The following is a 15407-nucleotide window of genomic DNA, read 5'->3' as shown; positions in this document are numbered from 1 at the left end:
TGGGATAAATCCCGCCAGGTTACTTGCCATTTCTTGTGCGAATATTGTTGGGCTTTCACAATACCCCTGTGGTAGTCTTGTATATGTATACCATTTCCCCTGAAATGTAAATGCAAACCAATGTTGGCTGTCTGGGTGTAGCGGTATCGAGGAAAATGCATTACTAATATCTACCACAGAAAAATACTTCTGTTGAGGTTTCAAATCATTCAATAAAGTGTGTGGATCTGGCACAGTTGGTGCCCTAGGTATAACTGCGTCATTCACAGCTTGTAAATCTTGGACCATATGCCATTCTCCGTTTGCTTTCCTAACAGGAAATAAGGGTGTATTACATGGTGAATCAGGAGATTCTATTAAGACTCCTTCCTTAAGTAAGGCTGCTATTATAGGTTTGATTCCTATTTCTGCATCCTTTCTTAAGGGATACTGTCTTTTTTGAGGTCTAAATGCTGATTTTGGCATAATAGTAACTGGTCCTGCTGTACGAATAAGTCCTACATCTGATTTCCCTGTTGACCAGAGAGTCTCTGGTATGTCTTGTAAGGCTTTTTCCTCTTCCTCTAGTAAGAGTGCTATTCAGCTATCCTCACTTGCCTGTGAGTGCACAGCTGGGTGCGTCTGTGTTATCCAATTCAATTTCTGCTTTTGTACTCCATGTTTGGAGAGTTCTAACCCTGTTTGTTTTTCCCACCTTATGACTTTTTCTCCTAGGTCTGCCCACTTCAAATTTCTATCTTTAGTTAAGCTTACATGTGGTAATCAATTAGATTTGTAAAGTGCTAGGAATTCCTGGGGTAATGAACAGCTTACTACACTGTTTCTTTCTGTGTCCCAGTACATATTTCATAATACTAACCTATTAGCATGGTTTCTAAACAATTCTTGCTCATATTCTTTATCAGGTCCTGGTCTGCTACAGTAATATAGAGTACAATGCAACAAATGCTGTTTATCAGTGTCAAGGGAGGGGGATTTACTGATAGCTACATTCATCAGTTCTTTGGTTACTGCCCCTGGACCAGTCGTAACTAAGACCTGGCTGTACCAATAAAATGTTTCACCCTCCGGTCGCACTACAAAAGTATCCATCTGTCGCTGTGCTTCCATACCCTGCATAGTTGGAACTACGGCTATGCCAAATATCTGCATTAGGTCTCTGCCCAAGAGATTCACTGGGCATTTTGCAGAAACAACAATTTTGCTTTTCTGGGTCATCCCTGAAACAGGGTCAGTTATTGCTATGTTGTGGGAGAGTGGCTCCCGATACAGCTGTTCATTAGCTGCTTTCACTAATATATAGTCCACTGATTCTGAATTTTCTGGTAGTTTGGAAGGATGTATCAGGGTCCGTGAAGCCCCTGAGTCACACAGGAATTTGACTTCCCTCCCCTCTACCAGAAGCGTAACTTCCGGTTTTGTGTCTGCTAAGTAGAGCTCTAAGCTCAATAATGCTAAGTCCAAAATTTCATTTTCTTCATCATCTATGAATTCATGTACATCCTCTATGCCTTCTGTCACATCCTCTACTCTTTCTACCACATTTACATTTGTCTTTTCTTGTTTATTCCTATCCAGTGATTCTTGACTATCATATAGTCATTCCTCACCCTCCTTATCTTCCGTGGTTACCTTCTGATTTAGCCTGCAATCCCTTGCCAATTGTCCCTTTTTCCTGCATTTAAAACATTCACCCCTTTTCTTTCTCTCTTCAAAGTCTTCTGATCGTTTATCAGATTGTTTGTTTCCCTGGGTATTTTTCTTACCCTTCTTCCCAGTTTGTACTACAAAGACTTCTGACCCATCTTCTACTGCAAATACTTGAGTTTTCTTCTTCTTTTTGCTATTAAAATGCCTTTCGGCCAGTCTTGCATATTCAAGTAATGACTGTAATCTACTCGTATGATGATCTACCATGTGCTTTGTAATAAAGCTGCTAATGGGCGCAATACTGCCTTTTAAGAATGCATTCTTTAGCTGTTGCTCATATGGGGAATCATGTGTTTGATCTTCAGGTACCTGCATTCCACAATGGTTATTAAAACATTCTAATAATCTAGAATAATATCTATCAACAGTTTCACCTTCTTGTTGTATGCATTGATTAATGCAAGTCCAATCAGCCCTAGGCTTCCATTTCTCAGAGATTCGGTCTGTCAGACCTTTCACTCTGTTGTCCAGTTCTGCATTACTATGTGGGAGTGGTCTAAGCTCTGCCTCACGGGGATTCCAGTTGCCACTGATCATGTGCCAATCTGGACCTACAATTTGTCTAACTACTTTTTCTACTTTTTCTCCATTCAAATGGTAACTTAACCTCATGCCCTGTAAGTCTTCTAAGAATTTTCTAAAATTAACTTTTGGATGGGGAATTCCCTCTGTGGCTTTCCGGATATCTTCCAGTGTCCACGGTCTATATACTAGAAGAGTCGGATCCTGTCCTGCCTGTCCTGCCTGTGGATTTGGTACTTCTATGAGTGGACATATCTCTTCCTCACTCATAGCTCATGAATTTCTATTTATTTCACACAGTTCAATATTCCCTCTTAAGTTGCATGCTCAAGACCTGGTCTCGATAGGATCCCTAACAAACGGTTTTGACTTTGCAGGAACAGCTGGGTATAGCGAAGGTGGATCAGCTTGTCCACTCGCTTCATATTCTGGTAAGGGAAGCGGAGGGGGTGGAGGAGGGGCTGTTGCTATTACCAAGTTATTAACTTCTTTATCTAAGAATATTGCTTTTGAATTTTTAATCTTTTGTTTCCTGCGATTTGCTTCCTCAAGCCACCTGTGTGCCTGAGGGACTCCTAATTGTCGTTGCTTTTTTAGCTGACCTTTCACGTCTGTTTTAAGTTGTCTAACAAGTTTAATAAGTGAAGATTTATCTAAATTACCATCAAATTTGTATTTATCAACCCATTTTGTATAATAGTAGAAAAACAAACTTCGGACTCACCACGATTAATAGTAAAAAACTGTAAAGAACTTTATTTTGACAAAGGTAAAGCTTTTTTATCTCTCTCCTGATACGCTTCCTCAGACCATAAACATTTAACTAAAATCTTGAGAATATATAGTCAAAAGCATTCTTATTATTCAATTGATTAATCAATAAAGGTTCATATAATCACCACCCCTAGTATTTGGTTCAACAATTTGTAGTACCCTAAATACAAAAGAATGGTTAGGGAAAAGTTGAACATGTTTTGCTAGAGCATTAAGCTCATTTCTATTTTTAATGTCATACTGGTGATTGTATATTCTATTTTTCAACTTCCTCTTGGTCAGGCCTATATAGAACGCTGAACATTGTTCACAGGAGGCTAAATATATTAGACCCGAAGAATCACAGGTAGCCTGAAACCTAGGTTCAAATAAATAGGATATCTCAGGGTGTATAAATTCTTGTTTCTTAGTTATAAATCTACAATAATTACAGTGATTACAGGGGTAGGTGCCTAAATGGTTTCCATGTGGCACTATCTCTACCTTTCCAATATCTGCCCTATTACATAAAAGTCTTTTTAAATTTTTATTATTTCTATAAACAAAATGGGGAGTCTTACCCACTAACCTTGAAGTACAATAATCTGTTAGTAGTACTCTCCAATTATCAGTAATGATTTTTCTGATGTTAACACTATCATTTGTGCATGTTGTTATAAAGCTAACCCTTTCCAATAAACTACTAGTATTCTTTTTGATGTGAAAAAAAGGGGACGAATGTATATATTTAACTACTGCACTGGAGGTTTCACCTTCTCCTAGAACCTGCATTCTAATAGTTTTCACTAAATTATGGTCATATCCTCTGTCTAAAAATACCTTTTCCATTTTGTCTGCCTCTTTTAACAGATGTAAATTGTCTCTACAGATTTTAGAAAGTCTAGTAAATTGGCTTTTTATTATGCCACTAAACACATGGCGTGGGTGCATGCTGTCGAACCGTAAAATTGTGTTTCGCCAGCATGCTTTCCTATGTAATGTGGAAATCAGTTCACCATTTCTTATATCCAGACAGACATCTAGAAAATTTACCGAGTCAAAAGATGTTTCAGCTGTAAATTTAAGATAATTAGTTGTAGTTTCAAGATATTCTTTAAAAGAATGAAATTCATCAACCAAACCATCCCAAACAATTAGAATATCATCTACAAAACGTTTGTAGACTAAAACCTTACTGAAAAGGTTATGTGTAAAAACATATTCCCTTTCCCAGTGGTACATCACTAGGTTGGCATACGTGTTTGCACAAGGGGTGCCCATAGCCACACCTGACTCCTGCAGGTATAGGCACCCCTCAAATGAAAACAAGTATCTAAATATCTGTTGATTTATTCTTATTTATTCTTTCTTTAAGGTTTGAAATTATATTAAGTTTTTATTTCTAAGGTGTCCTTATTTTATAAGATTTAAAATAATGAATCTGTTCATAAGTATGTGACAGCTTATAGTAATGTAATTTTAAAAAACTCTATAAAACTTTTAAAAAAGTTAGAAATTTGATTAAGTACAGCCTATTTGATAAGTCAGTGAAAAGGCTTCTGTTGCTATTATTGTTCTGTCGATGACTAATGCATAATTAATTAATGGCAAAATTGTTTTATTGATTAATCAATTGAATAATAAGAATGCTTTTGACTATATATTCTCAAAGTTTTAGTTAAATGTTTATGGTCTGAGAAAGTGTATCAGGAGATACGCGAAAGCGCTTACATTTGTCAAAATAAAATTCTTTACAGTTTTTTACTATTAATCGTGGTGAGTCCGAAGTTTGTTTTTCTACTATTCTACTCAGTATTTTAACAGAAGACTCTTCAGCTGGTGTGGCTCGTTCTTCTAGTTTTTGGCTTTACCCATTTTGTATAATACTTAACATTATCGGCACGCTGTAATTGCATATATTTCGCGTCTTTGGTTAGGGGTGGGTCTCGGGAACTTTTCGTGCACTGATTTCCCATGTTGCCTTATCTAAGCTAAAAATTATTATGTAACCCTTCTTATCACATGGTACCACGATTTTACACCTTTTCACAGTTTATCTAGAATAACTGTCTACCTATTCTGTTTCCCTGATCTATGACACGACAGCAATCTTTTTGTCCCTGATCTGCACATGCAAATCTCCCTGACAAAACAATACTGTAACAAGTCCCTGATCTAAAACAGAAAAAAGGTAAATTCCTCCTTACCTGACCCTCCGTGAGTTGATCCACCGGAACGTTGACTCGTCCTCCAATCCCAGATCAGAAACAGTGGCTGGCCTCTTTCGAACGACAATTCAGTTGGAGGTCTTTCAAAACAGAAGGGCCGATGTGGCCACTTCTCCATATGGGTACGTGCCACCAGGCCCAATTCTGACCTGGGCCTAGAGTGAGAGGTACTTTCCGGTCCAAAGGACCAAACTGTCAATGGAAAAATATACTTTAAAAATGATCAAAACACGGTAGGTTCAGGTTAAGGCACTTTAATCTTGCAGCAAGGAGACAAAACATGCTAATACAGAGTTTGTCTAACTAGAAACAGGAAATGCTTACATTTTTATACACTTTCTAATAAGACATTGCCTACCAAGCTGACGTAGTGAATCACAAGTTTTGTCATCATCGTTTAGTAATAATTATTTTCACAATATTCTGCTGATTTATCAATTTTTTGTGAGAACTTTCCTAAGGAAAACAATGTGGCCTTGGCTACCACCGGTTAGATACATACAAAGTTACCATTCAAGGTACTATGGCTAATTCAAGAACAAAGCAAGCAGTTCATTTCTCTAACAATCCTTTGTCTACACTATCTCTAAACTTCTGCAGCTGCACATGTTCTCATACTTCGAACAGAGCTGATTGTTTAAAATCATTACATTTACAGGATATAGCATTGTTCATTCATTCTCTCCTGACCTAGCAGATAACCACCTGCTTCTCAAGTACATTTCCAAAAGGCATAAACATGAATATTGCTGTGCTAGCAATTACTAGGTCAGAGGGCATCTTGCAAGTTTCAGAAAGCACACTGCAGTTTCAAAAAGCATCTTTTCAGTCTCATATGAAACTCAACTATATATAAAACAGTGCATATAAAATAGAATGAAACACGTGTTAACTTATTTGGTTTCTAATTAGCACTAAGCATACACACATTAATACATATTTTTCTAACACCTCCAAGGCAGAAATGCACTCAACCAACCACAACATAGCACAAACCACAAGACACATAGCTCACCTACACAGTGTGCCCCTCAACCTAAACCCCTAAGGCAAAACAGCTTGCCCAATAGAATAATCATAGGTGACTCAGTAGTGAGCCAAACAAATCCACAGGCAGGTAAAGTGGACCAGAGGAAGATAATTGGCATAAACTTCATTAGACAAAAAATAATAAAATCAAGCGCTTTTGCCTGGTTAGATACCAGGCTTTTCAAGATACAAAGTACTCTGAATTAGAAGTTTAAATATCTTACTGTCAAAATCATGTGACTTAATTAACAAATTAAAACTAAATTGTTGAATTAAAACTGAAGTGAACTCTTAAAGCACTAGCAACAACTTAAAAATACAAAGTTAACAAATCAATGTAAGTTGTGTATCTGGTAGTCCCTAGTGCACAAAATGCAGAATATAATTGCACAGGAAATTGTACAAAAAACATCAAATAAAAAATGCTTCTTAAAAACTGGTGCTTCTAATAAATACACATAAAAATCACATAAAAAATACATAAAAAATTACAACTTGGCTTTCCTCAACTTAAGCACACTGACAATGCTGATATTCTCGTTGAGCCCAGGAGGTCTGGTGGCATTCAATTTAAGTTGCCACAACAGCTCTTTATATTCAAGACGAGCTTCCCAATCACCTCCTCTATTGTCCTGTATAACCTGTTCAAGGACAATAAATTTAAGCTGCATGTTGGGGCAAAAACCAAGGTGCTTAAAAAGGCATTCGTATCTTTCTTTTTAGAAATGTCATATAGGTGTTCGTATATTCTCCTTCTGAGAGTTCTCTCAGTTTTGCCTATGTAGAAACTACAACATTGGGTACATAATCCTAAATATACTACACCCTTTGCCCCACAGTTGTAATACCCATCAGCTTTAAATTTGAATTTCCTAGAGGGAATGTAAAGGAAGCTGTCATTAATTATAAAAGAACACTGTTTGCATGACCCGCATTTGTAAGTACCGATTTTAGGGATACTATGTTTAATAGCCAACTTAGGTCTTTTTTCAAAGAGATCTTTAAGGTTTGTGTCTCTCCTTCTGACAAAATGGGGACGTTCCTTCACTCTCTGATTAAAATCATCATGAAGTGTTATGAGGGGCCAGTACCTCAAAATTGACTGCTCCACTTGTAGGGAGTCATTAGAAAAAGTATATACAAAGCTACTATGTAGATCAAACTGTTCTGGTGGTTTTATTCATGTGTCCTGCATTATACCCAATAAAGGAAAGTAAATAGCTTCCCTGTTGCTGATAACATCCTGAGCTAAATTATTAACAAGATGTGTTGGATAACCTCTCTCAGTAAAAAGTTGCCTCAAAACATCCACCTCCTCAAGGAAGTACTCCTTTGTACTACACATCCTAGATGCACGAATAAATTGTCCCTTAACTATACCTTTTTTTCTGGTGAAAAGGGTGACCACTGCCAAAATGCGAATAGGAGTTGGAAAAAGAAGCTTTTCTGTATAACCTTGACTGAAAAGTGTGATTGTGTGCATCCTTAAAAAGAACTACGTCCAAGTAATTTAAATACTCATTATTAACATTATAAGTAAATGTTAAAAAATGTGTAGTAGAGTTGATGTAGTTCATGAATTCCATGAAATCTTCTAAGGTTCCATCCCATAATAAACAAATGTCATCCAGGTATCGCTTGTAGTGGATGATGAATTGAGCCCAATGTGTAGAAAAAATAAATTTAGTTTCTCAGTAATACAACACAATGTTGGCATAGCTTGAGGCACAAGCTGTGCCCATTGCTACACCCTTCTTTTGTCTAAATAATTCACCATTGAAATAAATGAAATTGTTATCTAAAACAATTTCCATAAACTCAGCCAATAATCTAATGGTGTTGGAATCTAAACCAGAATTAGACACTAAAATGTCATTAAACCATTCTAAACCTATAAGGTGTGGAATGCTGGGAAATAATTCTACTACGTCAGTTGTTACCATTAATAAATCAGGTTTGTAAAAACTTTGTTGAACACCTTTAAGAAAGTCCCACAAATCTTTGCACACATGTAAAGAAGATACCAATTTTTTAGTAGTAAAATCAATGAACTTTCCTAGAGGTTCTGTTATACCACCCGCCCCTGAAACAATGGGTCTAAATTTCAGTGGGGTTAAACCTTTGTGAGTCTTTGGAATCCCAGAAATGATTGGGATTCTTGGTTTATTCATGTGCAAATAATTAAACAGTTTTTCATTAATGGCTCCCTGTAGAAGATGGTCAGAAAGCGCAAATTTGATCTTAGAATGTGCTAAATTTAACTCATTCCTAGAAATCAATTCATATTGTTCAATGTCCTGCAACATGTTGTGAAGATGGGTGTCATATACAGTGTTGTACATTAAAACTACACCTCCTCCCTTATCCGGTTTCATCACCCTAACATCCTCTTCTTTGAGCTTTTTTATTAACTGAAATAAATCCTGACTTAAATTAGTGGGCAATATTTGTGTTCTGTTAGAACAATAATTTCTTAAATCAGCCTCAACCAAATCCTCAAAAACTTTAAGGGAGGGGTGAATAGGAGGATTAAATGTACTAGCCCTGGAAAGACCCCCCAAAACTTGGGTATGTCCTCTAAACTGAAAGGCAAGATTCAAATGTCTAACAAATGATTTTAAATCTACTAAAACATTGCTTAAATTCACAGGATGTAAGGGAACAAACTGAAAACCTCTAGTGAAAAGTTCAAAACAATCAATAGTTACATTAAAATCAGTAAAATTGTAAATAGTAAAATTATCCTTCTTAACTACCACGCAGTTATCTCCAACATTTTCAAAATGTATACCCCAGGGTTCACAGTCAGTCGTACAGACTAAATCTATTGCCTGCGTGGCCTGTTCCAACCTTGCGGTTGGTAGATAGCTTTCCTCCCTCCTGGTCTGCCCGTGGGATAGTGAAAATCCTGAAATACATTTTGATTCCCCTTTTGAGCTAATCACTCACTTCTTCTAGGTAAATCTACAGCAGGACTGGAAGCATTGTTCCCATAATCAGCCTCACTAATTCGGTCATCATCCTGCCTAGTATTCTGTTTACTTCTGCCAACCAGTGGGTAGGCTATGCCTTCCCTATATTCTAAAAGGTCACGCTCCAACTTTCTAATTTTGTGATTAACAATTTTAATACAGTATTGATCTAATTCATTGAAAACATTGCCATAACCTTTTTTAACACTTAAACAGTTCTTATTTTTAACCACAGAGTCATTAAGAGAAGTCACTTCCTTTAGTAAAATATCAGCTTTCTCTTCATAGTCTTTAATCATGAGCTCTAACATCTCCAAACCAGCTTTATCAAAAATTTTAACCAAGCTGTTATATAAAGGAGAACCAGACACAGATTGTTAGGAAATTTATAACAGCACAGCTCTTTAGGGACATGCTGTACTCGCACACATTCCTTTAAATAGTCTATCTCTAATTGTGTGCTCTTATATGCATAAAGTTTGTCATTTAAGTCTTTAAAATCACGCTCCGCACAATTACTCAAACTAGCACCTGAAAGAAAAGTACGTTGTTTGAAATAAAACTGCTTCTCCGTCCATGAAGTAAAATTAAAATCCTTCTTTAGGTGATTTGTTTTAGCACTGCGTGTGCCGCACTCCTTGGCCGACTGCTCCTGTGGATCGGTGCTACCCAATAAAATCCCACCAGGAACTTCCGTAGATGAAATACTATTCGATCCTTGCCTTAATGCTGTCATCGGTTATAACCCAAAACCCTGTTGCTGGTTACCAGGCAGTAAGGTATCAGAGTCATTGGAGTCTGAATTCAACGTGTTAGTCAACTGAGTTAATAAAAACAAAATTTGCTTAAATTCACCACGGTTGGCGGGAGTATCGTCAGGTTCATCCCTTAATAAAAGTGGTGTATCCTGGAAGTTGGTCTGCTCAACACCTTCCGCCATGGAATAAATAACTCCAAAGGACCAAGAACCAAACCACTAAAAGGCAGTAAAAGAACAAACCAAACAAATCCACAGGCAGGTAAAGTGGACCAGATGAAGATAATTGGCACTCAGTAGTGAGGCACACTGATGTCCCATTCACTAGGTTGAATAAGGAGAAGGTAACAGTCAGTTGTCTATCAGGTGCCAGAATCCGACACATGACACATGCACTCAGGTCACTCTACAACAAGTACAAGTATGATTCTGTTATTGTCCATGTGGGTGTGAATGACCTGAGACACACCTCCCTGGACTACATGAAAAAAGACATGGTGAAGCTCTCGGATTATGTGGCCCAGGCAGGTATGACCCTAGCCCTGAGCAGCATCCTACCATCACCCAGAATTATACCGTAGTACAAGCAGAAAATGATTGACTTCAACAATTTGTTAAGTTTCTGGTGTCATTTTAAAGGGATTCAGTATCTATCTGCTTGGGATGACATGATTGACAGACCTTGATGCTTTGCCAGAGATTGTCTGCATTTGTCACCCCTGAGTTTCTGGGGACTGGCTATGGCTCTTGCCACCCCTATAGTGCCTTTTTTAGGTGGTGTTCCAAAGACCAAATTACCACTGTAACAGTTATAAATAAATGCAATCTCAGGGTCATGCTGCTTAATGCTAGAAGTCTAAATCTCAAGATGCACTTGCTCGAAGCACTCCTCAAAATGGAGAACATTGACATTTGTGCTGTAATGGGGCTGGTTTAAAGCGGCAGAAAGAACCCCTGTGCTACCAGGCTATAACTCTTTCCACATCTTTCAGCCCCAGAACATGGACCAAAGCTCCAAAGGCAGTGGTGTCTCCATATTCATAAAGGCTATGCACACCTCCAGACTAGTAGCCCAGCATAACACATCTGAGATACTGCAGGTACAACTAACATTGGGTAAGACAGCGATTCAAGTTGTAGCCTGTTATAGGTGCCCAACCATGTCCCAATACTCTCACTCCACATTCCTAAGCACCCTGGAAACTATTAAGATCCAGCCCAACACTCTTATACAAGGTAACTTCAACTACTCCTCCATCAACTGGGAAAATTACTCCTGCGCTAATGCACTGGCCTAGTGCTTCCTGGAATTCATCAGTTCCAGTGACCTGGACCAGCTCATTCTTACCCCCACTGGCGGAAGCAACATCCTTGACCTGGTTATTATTAACATGGGCAACTGTTGCTCTACAACAATAGTCAATTCCTCCCTGGTTAGAGCTGACCACAAACTAATCACCATAGAAGTCCACATCTCACCCACACACCCCCACAAAGGTATCCACCATGAAAAACTTCTCCAAAGCTGACTTTGGACTCCTAAAAACAGAGGTGGCTAACTTCACAGTACCCATGCCAATGGAAAATAGATGCATGACTGCCAAATCATACACCAATGTACTGTATGAACATGTACATAAATGCATGGAACTAGCCATACCCAACTGAACCAAGACGCTCTCTTCAAAAAAAGGAAGCCAATCTGGTGTTCCCCTGCATTAATAAATTCCCTTATCAGCCTCAACAAAAAGTTGAGATCCTTCATCAAAATCTACAAATCCAGCTATGAAGGCAGAATTGTGGGAGACACTAAAAACAACCACAAAACCTTCTATAGGCATTTATACCACGTTATCGAAAGATGAAAATAGCGAACGCTATTTCATCTAACCTAAAATATCAAAACCACATAATATCGAACATTCAGAACAGCGTATGTTTTCCTTGGGAAAAAATTCGCTATTCCAAAACACATACATACAACACAAACACACCAAGAAACATCAATACACACACATACACTTATAATCCTACAACTAACCCTACACTAAACTATGCAGACACTACTATCTATCCACTTACCTTAACCCAAACCCTAACCCTAAGGTCCTTCATTATCACACCTAACCCGCGCCCTAACCCTAAGTCACTTAACCCACCCCAACCCTAATTCACCTAATCCAAGCCCTAACCCTAACTCACTTAACCCACCCCTAACCCTAACTCACCTAACCCGCGCCCTAATCCTAACAACCACACAATCGCACACTTACCTGAACCTAACCCGTAAATTTCCACCACAGCGCTGAAAATTGCGAAGACACAGAACCAGCCAACCAAATTCTTTCCCTAGGAAAGAATTTGGTGTTCTGCAGCTTTGCTATTTTTAGCGTTCGCTTAAAACGGGTCGATATTAGAACATTCAAAGTTTTAAAACTTCAATGTTCTGATATAGACCCTTCTATAGTTATATCAAGAATCTCCATGGCAATACCCAGATTTGCTCTGAGTTAATGCACAATGATACCTCCTATACTGACCCAACAGATATTGCCAACATACTGGGCGACAGATTCAGTGCCATCTTTACCCCCCCAAAGGACCAATCTCAATACCAGAAGAATGCCAGGCACCCAGCATTACTGCAGCACAGGTTAAAGCTGCATTGTCCAAGGCCAAGAATACAGCTTCCATGAGACCCAACAATATCCCTGGCTGTGTTCTACATGAATTACAAAGTGAGCTGGCACCACATCTGTGTGCCCTGTTCACTCACAGCCTCACCTCAGGCTTTGTCCCTACTGAATGGCACACTGCAACAGTCATCCTCTCCATAAAGGAGGAAATGACTACAGACCCTGAAAATTATCTCCCCATTAGTCTGACAAGTCTGATATGTAAGGCTATGGAGCAAATAGATTCATAGGTTCATAGATTAATACTAGGCTAACTGCCTATTGTGGGCCATTTTTTTTAAGCCTAGCCAATTACCCCATGTGAGAATCAAACCCTGCACCTTGTGTTTGTAAGGCAAATACCTTAACCATTATACCAACCTCCCATAAATCATCATGGACCTAATTAATAAAGATATAGGGAATCTCCTAGATCCCACGCAATTTGGTTTTGTGAAAGGTAGATCATGCCTGCTCAACCTGGTTGACTTATTTGAGTTGGTTCCACTTCATATGATAGAAAGCTCATAACATCTAAATTCAAAACAGCGAGACCAAATGATCAAAAATCCAAAACATCTAAAACTCATAACATCGAATTTCAAAACATTGACAACTACAAAGCAACTATAAATAACGTCTCACACACTGTTTACTATGTTTATGCAGGGGGGCAAGCCCCCCTGCCTCCCAAGTGGGGGCTCCACCCCCAACCCCCATAAATTAAATATACCAACGCCAAGGTTGCACTACAGTGGGGTTAGTAAATTAACTTTTTCCTCTCACAGTGCGACCTCGAAGTTGGTTTATTTAATTTACGGGGGGTGTGGGGGGTGCAGGGGGGCTTGCCCCCTGCATAAACATAGTAAAACCTCTGTGGGATGTTATTTATATTTGCTTTGTAGTTTTCAATGTTTTGGGATTCGATGTTATGAGTTTTAGATGTTTTGGGTTTTAGATGTTGTGGTTTAGATGTTATGAATTTAGATGTTATAGGTTTTCATTGTTTTCAAGTGGAACCTTTGAGTCAGTCACCAGAGCTATGGATGAAGGCAAGGCAGTTCATACAGCCTACTCAATCTGACCAAGGCCTTTAATGCCATTCCTCACTCAGGAATTATTGATAACCTCACCAAACTAGGCATCAACCCTTATATTGTTAGGTGGGTTGCATACTGGCTCGCAAATAGAACCCACAGTTTGAAAGTAGCAGACTCCAAGTCAGACTGCCAACCAGTCACAAGTGGAGTCCCACAGAGATCGGTCCTGGGTCCTCACCTGTTTGGCATCTACTTCTCAGACATCCAGGCCAACACGAAGGGACCTCTGGCTGACCAAGTTTGCAGATGACTGCAAGCTGGGAACTATTACTAACTCCCCATGTGATGCAGACATCCTACAGAAAGCCCTCACTGAGATGGATAACTGGTGTTGAAACCATGGCCTTAAGCTTAATGCCAAAAAATGCATCATCATCCCCTTCGGGAAAAACTCAGTTTCCACTAATTACTACATTGATGGGAGCCACTGAACACTGAAGATGTTATAAGAGATCTGGGGACACAGGTTGACAGCAGCCTCTCCTTCGACCACCACATTGCCACTGTGGTCAGAAAGTCCTTTTATGTGACACATCTCATTACCAGGGATTTTGCATCCAGGAAGAAAGAGGTCATAATTTTTCTCTGCTCTTCCCTCATTAGACCAATCATAGAGTATCATGCCCCATTTGGCATGTACCTAACTAGACACTTGCAACAGCTGGAGAGGCCACATAAGTACCTCATGAAGAGGATCCTAGGCCTTAAACACGTCTTACATGGACAGACTCAAAAAAACTCCAGCTATTCTCTGTCTCATAACAAGTACTTAGAAGTGATCTCTGCTTGACTTACACAGCCATGCCTGACCCAGCTCTGTTAGAAATGCTACATCTAAAGAAATCCCAATCACTCCACACCACACACTTTAGAGACCTCAACCTCATTACCACAATCAACAGAACAAACTGGAGGGGCAGTTTCATAACTCAGAGACTGCCCTTGCTATGGAATAGACTTCCCATACATGTTAAACAGAGCACCTCAATGGCCCTCTTCAAGAGAAATCTTGATGAGTGGATGGGGAATAGAAAATTCACCACGGGGATCACTCCAGTGGTTCTACCCGACAGAGGCACTGGAAACTAAGGTCGGGTGGCATGATGCCAGGGTAATCCTATGGGCTAGGCTTGTAAAGGCTCCAGGGCCATTAGCCTAGTACACACCTATGAACGTATGATGCTGTTCTTAATTAACAATGCACAATAGGAATAAAACTCCAGAAGTACCCCAAATGTAACACATGCATAACCACACTTCTTAACTAAAAGAACTTTAAAGGTCAATTTTTCAAAACTGTGTTCCTCTCACTAAACATACAGAAAGCATAATATAAAACTCAGAAAGAAGTCCCTAGCATATTAACAATATTGGTGGTGTAGTGTTTATCCACTTGTGTTCTTGTTAGACCACTTGAGTTTTACCCCTGTGGTATAACTCATGCACTCATCAGTAAAACTACATTACATCTATACCCATGTTTTATTATTGCTTAATTAAATGAGAACTGGCCTTCAAGTTTGACTTAGAACTATCAGTCTGTAAATACTAAGAATTCTGGATATCGAACCCAGTATATTCCCTTTACTTTCCATTTTATTTTAATTTATCTGACTATTAAATAACATAAATAAGGCTGATATAATTAAAACTGCTTTCTA

This window comes from Protopterus annectens, chromosome 1.part1 (genome assembly GCF_019279795.1).
Source record: "Protopterus annectens isolate FY-2018-M chromosome 1.part1, PAN1.0, whole genome shotgun sequence".
Taxonomy (NCBI): Eukaryota; Metazoa; Chordata; order Ceratodontiformes; family Protopteridae; genus Protopterus; species Protopterus annectens.
The sequence above is the reverse complement of the archived record's forward strand: the minus strand, read 5'-3'. Positions refer to the sequence as shown.